Genomic DNA, 11,561 nt, shown 5'->3' with positions numbered 1-11,561 from the left:
CTCAGATTGTCTGAGTACCACAATCGCTTGAATCGAGTGGGAGTTAATCTCCCAGATGAGATAGTGATAGTTCTCCATAGTCACTGCCACCAAGCTAGTAGAGCTTCGTGATGAACTATAACATATCAGGGATAGTTATGATGATCCTTGAGCTATTTGCGATGTTTGACACCGCGAGAGTAGAAATCAAGAAGGAGCATCAATTGTTGATGGTTAGTAAAACCACTAGTTTCTAGAAGGGCAAGGGCAAGAAGGGATACTTCATTAAACGGCAAATCAGTTTGCTGCTCTAGTGAAGAAACCCAAGGTTTAACCCAAACCCGGGACTAAGTGCTTCTGTAATAAGGGGAACGGTGACTGAAGCGGAACTACCCTAGATACTTGGTAGATGAGAAGGCAGGCAAGGTCGACAGAAGTATATTGGATATACATTATATGAATGTGTACTTTACTAGTACTCCTAGCAGCACCAGGGTATTAGATACCGGTTCGGTTGCTAAGTGTTAGTAACTCGAAATAAAAGCTGCGGAATAAACGGAGACTAGCTAAAGGTGAGATGACGATATGTGTTGGAAGTGTTTCCAAGGTTGATGTGATCAAGCATCGCATGCTCCCTCTACCATCGATATTTGGTGTTTGCGTTTAGCATGATTGGATTATGTTTATCGCAATACGGTTATTCATTTAAGGAGAATAATGGTTACTCTGTTTATTTGAATAATACCTTTAATGGTCTTGCACCTAAAATGAATCTCGATCGTAGTGATACACATGTTTGTGCCAAAAGATATAAAATAGTAATGATAGTTCCACATACTTGTGGCACTGCCATTTGAGTCATATTGGTATAAAACGCATGAAGAAGCTCCATGTAGATGGATCTTTGGACTCAGTCGTTTTTGAAAAGATTGAGACATGCGAACCATGTCTATTGGTATATATGCATGAAGAAACTCCATGCAGATGGATCGTTTGGACTCACTTGATTTTGAATCACTTGAGACATGCAAATCATACCACATGGGCAAGATGACTGAAAGGCCTCGTTTTCAGTAAAATGGAACAAGAGAGCAACTTATTGGAAGTAATACATTTTGATGTATGCAGTCCAATGAGTGCTGAGGCATGCAGTGGATATCGTTATGTTCTTACTTCGCAGATGATTTGAGTAGATGCTGAGTGTATTTACTTGATGAAACACAAGTCTGAATTATTGAAAGGTTCAAGTAATTTCAGAGTGAAGTTGAAGATCGTCGTGACAGGAGGATAAAATGTCTATGATATGATCATAGAGATGAGTATCTGAGTTACGAGTTTGGCACACAATTAAGACATTGTGGAAAGTGTTTCACAATTAATACCGCCTGGAACACCATAGTGTGATGGTGTGTCCGAACATCATAACTGCACCCTATTGGATCTGGTGCATACCATGATGTCTCTTATCAAATTACCGCTATCGTTTATGGGTTAGGCATTAGAGACAACCGCATTCACTTTAAAAGGGGCACCACGCAATTCCGTTGAGACGACACCGTTTAGAGAAACCTAAGTTGTCGTTTCTTAAAAGTTTGGGGCTGCGATGCTTATGTGAAAAAGTTCCAGGCTGATAAGCTCTAACCCAAAGCGGATAAATGCGTCTTCATAGAATACCCAAAAACAGTTGGGTATACCTCCTATTTCAGATCTGGAAGCAAAAGTAATTGTTTCTAGAAACAGGTCCTTTCTCGAGGAAAAGTTTTTCTCGAAAGAATTGAGTGGGAGGATGGTGGAGACTTGATAAGGTTATTGAACCGTCACTTCAACTAGTGTGTAGCAGGGCACAAGAAGTTGTTCCTGTAGCACCTACATCAATTGAAGTGGAAGCTTATGATAGTGATCATGAAACTTCGGATCAAGTCACTACCAAACCTCGTAGGACGACGAGGATGCGTGCTACTTCAGAGTGGTACGTGATCCTGTCTGGGATATCATGTTGTTGGACAATACTGAACCTACGAGCTATGGAGAAGCGATGGTGGGCCCATATTCCGACAAATGGTTAGAAGCCATGAAATCCGAGATAAATGGATCTTTGAGAAGAAGACGGACGTGTACGGTAATGTTACCGTCTATGAAGCTCGACTTGTGGCAAAGAGTATTTTCACAAGTTCAAGGAGTTGACTAGGATGAGATTTTCTCATCCGTAGCGATGCTTAAGTCCGTCGGAATCATGTTAGCATTAGCTGCATTTATGAAATCTGGCAGATGGATGTCAAAACAAGTTTCCTTACCAGTTTTCGTAAGGAAAGGTTGTATGTGATACAATCAGAAAGGTTTTGTCGATCCTAAGGATGCTAAAAGGTATGCTAGCTCCAGCGATCCTTCCATGGAGTAGAGCAAGCATCTCGGAGTCAGAATATACGCTTTGATGGAGTGATCAAAGTTTTTGGGTTTATACAAAGTTTGTTAGAAACTTGTATTTACAATAAAGTGAGTGGGAGCGCTACAACATTTTTGATAAGTATATGTGAATGACATATTGTTGATCCGAAATGATGTAAAATTTCTGGAAAGCATAAAGGGTTGTTTGAAAGGAGTTTTTCAAAGGAAGACCTGGATAAAGCTGCTTACATATTGGGCATCAAGATCTATAGAGAAAGATCAAGACGCCTGATGATACTTTCAAAGAACGCACACCTTGACATGATTTTGAAAGAGTTCAAAATAGATCAGCAAAGAAGGAGTTCTTGGCTGTGTTACAAGGTGTGAGTATTGAGTAAGACTCAAGACCTGACCACAACAGAAGAGAGAGAAAGGACAAAAGTCGTCCCCTATGCTTCAGACGTAGGCTCTACAGTATGCTATGCTGTGTACCGCACATTAAGTGTGCCTTGCCATGAGTTGGTCAAGGGGTACAATAGTGATCCGGGAATGGATCACATGATAGCGGTCGAACTTATCCTTAGTATCTAGTGGACTAAGGAATTTTCTCGATTATGGAGGTGAAAAGGAGTTCGTCGTAAAGGGTTACGTCGATGCGAACTTTGACACTAATCCGGATGACTCTGAGTAGTAAACCGGATTCGTATAGTAGAGCAATTATTTGAAATGGCTCCAAGTAGCGCGTGGTAGCATCCACAAGATGACATAGATATTCGTAAAGCACACACGGATCTGAAAGGTTCAGACCCGTTGACTAATAACCTCTGTCACAAGCATAACATGATCAAACCAGAACTCATTGAGTGTTAATCACATAGTGATGTGAACTAGATTGTTGACTCTAGTAAACTCTTTGGATGTTGGTCACATGGTGATGTGACCTATGAGTGTTAATCACATGGTGATGTGAACTAGATTATTGACTCTAGTGCAAGTGGGAGACTGTTGGAAATATACCCTGGAGGCAATAATAAATAGGTTATTATTATATTTCCTTGTTCACGATAATCGTTTATTATCCATGCTAGAATTGTATTGATAGGAAACTCAGATACATGTGTGGATACATAGACAACACCATGTCCCTAGTAAGCCTCTAGTTGACTAGCTCGTTGATCAATAGATGGTTACGGTTTCCTGACCATGGACATTGGATGTCGTTGATAACGGGATCACATCATTAGGAGAATGATGTGATGGACAAGACCCAATCCTAAGCATAGCACAAGACGTGTAGTTCGTTTGCTCAGAGCTTTTCTAATGTCAAGTATCATTTCCTTAGACCATGAGATTGTGCAACTCCCGGATACCGTAGGAATGCTTTGGGTGTACCAAACGTCACAACATAACTGGGTGGCTATAAAGGTGCACTACAGGTATCTCCGAAAGTGTCTGTTGGGTTGGCACGAATCGAGACTGGGATTTGTCACTCCGTGTAAACGGAGAGGTATCTCTGGGCCCACTCGGTAGGACATGATCATAATGTGCACAGTGTGACCAAGGAGTTGATCACGGGATGATGTGAGTTACGGAACGAGTAAAGAGACTTGCCGGTAACGAGATTGAACAAGGTATCGGGATACCGACGATCGAATCTCGGGCAAGTAACATACCGATAGACAAAGGGAATTGTATACGGGGTTGATTGAATCCCCAACATCGTGGTTCATCCGATGAGATCATCGTGGAACATGTGGGAGCCAACATGGGTATTCATATCCCGCTGTTGGTTATTGACCGGAGAACGTCTCGGTCATGTCTGCATGGTTCCCGAACCCGTAGGGTCTACACACTTAAGGTTCGATGATGCTAGGGTTATAGGGAAGGTATGTACGTGGTTACCGAATGTTATTCGGAGTCCCGGATGAGATCCCGGACGTCACGAGGAGTTCCGGAATGGTCCGGAGGTAAAGATTTATATATGGGAAGTCCTGTTTTGGTCACTGGAAAAGTTTCCGGTGATATCGGTAATGTACCGGGACCACCGGGAGGGTCCCGGGGGTCCACCAAGTGGGGCCACCAGCCCCAGAAGGCTGCGTGGGCCAAGTGTGGGAGGGGACCAGCCCCAGGTGGGATGGTGCGCCCCCCACCAAGGCCCAAGCGCATGGGAGAGTGGGAGGGGGCAAACCCTAGGTCCAGATGGGCCTTGAGGCCCACCCTAGTGGCGCCCCCCCTCTCCTCCCCTTGGCCGCCCCCCTTGGATGGGATCTAGGGCTGGCCGCCTCCTCTTGGGGTGGGAACCCTAGAGGGGGGCGCAGCCCCCTCCCCCCCTATATATAGTTGAGGTTTGGGCTGCCCAAGACACACGAGAACGTCTCTCTTTCGGCGCAGCCCTACCCCTCTTCCTCCTCCTCCTCTCCTGCGGTGCTTGGCGAAGCCCTGCGGGATTGCCACGCTCCTCCACCACCACCACGCCGTCGTGCTGCTGCTGGATGGAGTCTTCCCCAACCTCTCCCTCTCACCTTGCTGGATCAAGGCGTGGGAGAAGTCACCGGGCTGCACGTGTGTTGAACGCGGAGGCACCGTTCTTCGGTGCTTAGATCGGAATCAACCGCGATCTGAATCGCTACGAGTACGACTCCTTCATCCGCGTTCTTGCAATGCTTCCGCATCACGATCTACAAGGGTATGTAGATCCACTCCCCTTCCCCTCGTTGCTAGATTACTCCATAGATTGATTTGGTGATGCGTAGAAAATTTTGAATTTCTGCTACGTTCCTCAACAGGTGCATGAAGAAACTGACACACTTTGTTAACTACAAAGGAAATGTCAGGTCGAGTGAGAGTCAAATACTGAAGTCCGCCAACTATGCTTCTGTAGTTTCTGATATCCTCCTGATTCAGGGGTTCGCCTTCTGCCAAAGACAAAGGTTCCGAGATGGACAGTGGTCTTGGTGACGGTTTACAGTTCTGTGTGCCAATCATGTTTAAAAAATCAGCTGCATACTTCTCTTGTGACAAGTGAATACCATTTTTTGTTTTCTTGATTTCAATGCCCAAATAGAAATGAAGATCTCGTATATCCTTGAGACTGAACTCAAAGCTCATATCCTTGAGTAAAGTTGTCACTGCCACACTAGACGAACTAGTAACAATGATATCATCAACATATATTAGAACAAAGATAGTAGTTTGCAGCTTGTTGTAAATAAACAATGAGGTGTCAGACTTTGATGGACCACACCTAAGTTTCTGCAGTTTTGTACTTAGCCTGGAGTACCATGCTCTGGGAGCTTGCTTTAGTCCATAAAGAGCCTTATCAAGTTTTGCAAACATGAAAAGGTGCATTTTTGTTCTCAAACCCAGGTGGTTGTTTTATATATACCCCTCTTCTAGAACACCATGGAGAAACATGTTCTGCACATCTAGCTGTCTGAGACTCCATCCCCTGGAAACAGCAATAAACACCACAAGAGCAATAGTTGCAGCCTTTACAACAGGACTAAATGTGTCCTCATATTCAATACCATATCTCAACCTTGTGCCACTAATCTTGCCTTATAATGATCAACAATGCTATCAAATTTTATTTTGATCCTATAGACCCATTTGCAATCAATCACATTTTTACCTTCATGCAGGGGAACCAAATGCCATGTTTTATTTTTCTACAAAGCCATATACTCTTCTTCCATTTCCTTTCTCCATCTTGCAACACCGGGTGCTTCACTCAAACTTTTCGGTTCACCATCTGTTGAGCATGCCAATCCATATTCAATTTTGTAATTGATACGATGGATTACCCCCCTTTGAAGTCGTGTACTGATACGTCTCCAACGTATCTATAATTTTTGATTGCTCCATGCTATATTATATTCTGTTTTGGACATTATTGGGCTTTATTATACACTTTTATATTATTTTTGAGACTAACCTATTAACCGGAGGCCCAGCCCAGAATTGTTGTTTTTTGCCTATTTCAGAGTTACGCAGAAAAAGAATATCAAACGGAGTCCAAATGGAATGAAACCTTCGGGAACGTGATTTTCGGAACGAACATGATCCAGAGGACATGGACCCTACGTCAAGACATCAACCAGGAAGCCACGAGGTAGGGGCGCGCCCTCCACCCTCGTGGGCCCCCTGTTGCTCCACCGACGTACTCCTTCCTCCTATATATACCTACGTACCCCCAAACTACAAGATACGGAGCCAAAAACCTAATTCCACTGCCGCAACCTTCTTTACCCATGAGATCCCATCCTAGGGCCTGTTCCGGAGCTCTACCGGAGGGGGCATCGATCACGGAGGGCTTCTAAATCAACACTATAGCCTCTCCGATGATGTGTGAGTAGTTTACGTCAGACCTTCGGGTCCATAGTTATTGTCTAGATGGCTTCTTCTCTCTTTTTTGATCTCAATACAATGTTCTCCCCCTCTCTCGTGGAGATCTATTCGATGTAATCTTCTTTTGCGGTGTGTTTGTTGAGACCGATGAATTGTGGGTTTATGATCAAGTTTATCTATGAAGAATATTTGAATCTTCTCTGAATTCTTTTATGTATGATTGGTTATCTTTGCAAGTCTCTTCGAATTATCAGTTTGGTTTGGCCTACTAGATTGATCTTTCTTGCAATGGGAGAAGTGCTTAGCTTTGGGTTCAATCTTGCGGTGTTCTTTCCCAGTGACAGTAGGCGAAGCAAGGCACGCATTGTATTGTTGCCATCGAGGATAACAAGATGGGGTTTATATCATATTGCATGAGTTTATCCCTCTACATCATGTCATCTTGCTTAAAGCATTACTCTGTGCTTATGAACTTAATACTCTAGATGCATGCTGGATAGCGGTCGATGTGTGGAGTAATAGTAGTAGATGCAAGCAGGAGTCGGTCTACTTGTCTCGGACGTGATGCCTATATACATGATCATAGCTACATATCCTCATAACTATGCTCAATTCTGTCAATTGCTCAACAGTAATTTGTTCACCCACCGTAAATACTTATGCTCTTGAGAGAAGCCACAAGTGAAACCTATGGCCCCCGGGTCTATTTTCCATCATATTTAATCTCCCGACAACAAGCTATTTCCATTGCCGTTTTTATTTTGCTTTCTTTACTTTGCATCTTTATCATAAAAATACCAAAAATATTATCTTATCATATCTATCAGATCTCACTCTCGTAAGTGACCGTGTAGGGATTGGCAACCCCTTATCGCGTTGGTTGCGAGGATTTATTTGTTTGTGTAGGTGCGAGGGACTCGTGCATGGCCTCCTACTGGATTGATACCTTGGTTCTAAAAAACTGAGGGAAATACTTACGCTACTTTGCTGCATCACCCTTTCCTCTTCAAGGGAAAACCAACGCAGTGCTCAAGAGGTAGCAAGAAAGATTTCTGGCGCCGTTGCCGGGGAGTCTACGCAAAAGTCAACATACCAAGTACCCATCACAAACCCTTATCTCCCGCATTACATTATTTGCCATTTGCCTCTCGTTTTCCTCTCCCCCACTTCACCATTGTCGTTTTATTCGCCTTCTCTTTTCCGTTCATCTCTTTTTGTTCGCTTCTTATTTGCTCGTGTGTTGGATTGTTTGCTTGTCACGATGGCTCAAGATAATACCAAATTATGTGACTTTACCAATACCAACAATAATGATTTCCTTAGCACTCCGATTGCTCCTCTTACCGATACTGAATCTTGTGAAATCAATGCTGCTTTGTTGAATCTTGTCATGAAAGATCAATTCGCCGGCCTTCCTAGTGAAGATGCCGCTACCCATCTAAATAGCTTCGTTGATTTTTGTGATATGCAAAAGAAGAAAGATGTGGACAATGATATTGTTAAATTGAAGATATTTCCTTTTTCGCTTAGAGATCGTGCTAAAGCTTAGTTTTCATCTTTGCCTAAAAATAGTATTGATTATTGGAATAAGTGCAAAGATTCTTTTATCTCTAAGTATTTTCCTCCCGCTAAGATCATCTCTCTTAGAAACGATATTATGAATTTTAAGCAACTTGATCATGAACATGTTGCACAAGCGTGGAAAAGGATGAAATTAATGATACGTAATTGCCCTACGCATGGTTTGAAATTGTGGATGATTATACAAATTTTTTATGCCGGATTGAATTTTGCTTCTAGAAATCTTTTAGATTCGGCCGTGGGAGGCACTTTTATGGAAATCACTTTGGGAGAAGCTACTAAACTCCAAGATAATATTATGGTTAATTATTCTCAATGGCACACTGAAAGATCTACTAATAAAAAAGTGCATGCGATAGAAGAAATTAATGTTTTGAGTGGAAAGATGGATGAACTTATGAAATTATTTTCTACTAAGAGTGTTTCTTCTGATCTTAATTATATTCCTTTGTCTACTTTGATTGAGAATAATAATGAACCTATGGATGTGAATTTTGTTGGTAGGAATAATTTTGGTAACAACACGTATAGAGGAAACTTTAATCCTAGGCCTTATCCTAGTAATTCCTCTAATAATTATGGTAATTCCTACAACAATTCTTATGGAAACTTTAATAAGATGCCTTCTGAATTTGAGAGTAGTGTTAAGGAATTTATGAATTCGCAAAAGAATTTCAATGCTTTGCTTGAAGAAAAATTGCTTAAAGTTGATGAATTGGCTAGGAACGTTGATAGAATTTCTCTTGATGTTGATTATTTAAATCTTAGATCTATTCCTCCTAAGCATGATATCAATGAGTCTCTCAAAGCCATGAGAATTTCCATTGATGAGTGCAAAGAAAGAACCGCTAGGATGCGTGCTAAGAAAGATTGCTTTGTGAAAGTGTGTTCTTCAAATCTCTATGAAAATAAAGATGAAGATCTAAAAGTTATTGATGTGTCCCCTATTAAATCTTTGTTTTGCAATATGAATCCTGATAATGATGGTACTGATTATGATCCACCTTTACCTAGAAGGCGTTCCAGAAATTCAGAGTTTTTTGATCTTGATGCTAAAATTGATAAAAGTGGGATTGAAGAGACCAAAACATTAGATATTAATGAACCCACTATTTTGGATTTCAAGGAATTTAATTATGATAATTGCTCTTTGATAGATTGTATTTCCTTGTTGCAATCCATGCTAAATTCTCCTCATGCTTATAGTCAAAATATAGCCTTTACCAAACATATCGTTGATGCTTTGATGCAATCTTATGAAGAAAAACTTGAGTTGGAAGTTTCTATCCCTAGAAAACTTTATGATGAGTGGGAACCTACTATTAAAATTAAAATTAAAGATCATGAATGCTATGCTTTGTGTGATTTGGGTGCTAGTGTTTCCACGATTCCAAAGACTTTATGTGATTTATTAGGTTTCCATGAATTTGATGATTGCTCTTTAAACTTGCACCTTGCGGATTCCACTATTAAGAAACCTATGGGAAGAATTAATGATGTTCTTATTGTTGCAAATAGGAACTATGTGCCCCTAGACTTTATTGTTCTTGACATAGATTGAAATCCTTCATGTCCTATTATTCTTGGTAGACCTTTCCTTAGAACGATTGGTGGAATTATTGATATGAAGGAAGGGAATATTAGATTCCAATTTCCATTAAAAAAAGGCATGGAACACTTCCCTAGAAAGAAAATAAAATTATCTTATGAATCTATCATGAGAACCACTTATGGATTGCCTACCAAAGATAGCAACCCAATTTTATTTTTTGCTTTTTGCTTCTGTTTAGGAATAAATATTTGTTCTAGCCTCTGGTTAGATGTCTTTTTATGTTTTAATTAGTGTTTGTGCCAAGTTAAACCTATAGGATCTTCTTGGATGATAGTTATTTGATCTTGCTGTAAATTCCAGAAACTTTCTGTTCACGAAAATAATTGTTAAAAATCACCAGAACGTGATAAAATATTGATTCAAATTTCTTCTGATCAATAAACAAATTGTCTAGGTCTTCCTATTTTGGCTGAATTTTTGGGGTTCCAGAAGTTTGCGTTAGTTACAGATTACTACAGACTGTTCTGTTTTTGACAGATTCTGTTTTTCGTGTGTTGTTTGCTTATTTTGATGAATCTATGGCTAGTTAAAGATTTTATAAACCATAGAGAAGTTGGAATGCAGTAGGTTTAACACCAATATAAATAAAGAATGAGTTCATTACAGTACCTTGAAGTGGTCTTTTGTTTTCTTTCGCTAACGGAGCTCACGAGATTTTCTGTTAAGTATTGTGTTGTGAAGTTTTCAAGTTTTGGGTGAAAGATTTGATGGATTACGGAACAAGGAGTGGCAAGAGCCTAAGCTTGGGGATGCCCATGGCACCCCCAAGATAATCTAAGGACACCTAAAAGCCAAAGCTTGGGGATGCCCTGTAAGGCATCCCCTCTTTCCTCTACTTCCATCGGTAACTTTACTTGGAGCTATATTTTTATTCACCACATGATATGTGTTTTGCTTGGAGCGTCTTGTATGATTTGAGTCTTTGCTTTTTAGTTTACCACAATCATCTTTGCTGTACACACCTTTTGAGAGAGACACACATGATTCGGAAATTATTAGAATACTCTACGTGCTTCACTTATATCTTTTGAGTTATATAGTTTTTGCTCTAGTACTTCACTTATATCTTTTAGAGCACGGTGGTGGTTTTGTTTTATAGAAACTATTATTCTCTCATGCTTCACTTAGATTATTTTGAGAGTCTTAAACAGCATGGTAATTTGCTTAAATAATCCTAATATGCTAGGTATTCAAGACTAGTAAAAAACTTTCTTATGAGTGCATTGAATATTAAGAGAAGTTTGATACTTGATGATTGTTTTGAGACATGGAGGTAGTGATATCAAAGTTGTCCTAGTTGAGTAGTTGTGAATTTGATAAATACTTGTGTTGAAGCTTGCAAGTCCCGTAGCATGCATGTATGGTAAACGTTATGTAACAAATTTAAAACATGAGGTCTTTGAGTGTCTTCCTTATGAGTGGCGGTCAGGGACAAGCGATGGTCTTTTTCTACCAATCTATCCCCCTAGGAGCATGCGCGTAGTGCTTTGTTTTTGATGGCTTGTAGATTTTTGCAATAAGTATGTGAGTTCTTTATGACTAATGTTGAGTCCATGGATTATACGCACTCTCACCTTTCCATCATTGCTAGCCTCTTCGGTACCGTGCATTGCCCTTTCTCACATTGAGAGTTGGTGCAAACTTCGCCGGTGCATCC

This window comes from Aegilops tauschii, chromosome 5, assembly GCF_002575655.3.
Source record: "Aegilops tauschii subsp. strangulata cultivar AL8/78 chromosome 5, Aet v6.0, whole genome shotgun sequence".
Taxonomy (NCBI): Eukaryota; Viridiplantae; Streptophyta; class Magnoliopsida; order Poales; family Poaceae; genus Aegilops; species Aegilops tauschii.
This window is presented reverse-complemented; position numbering follows the sequence as displayed.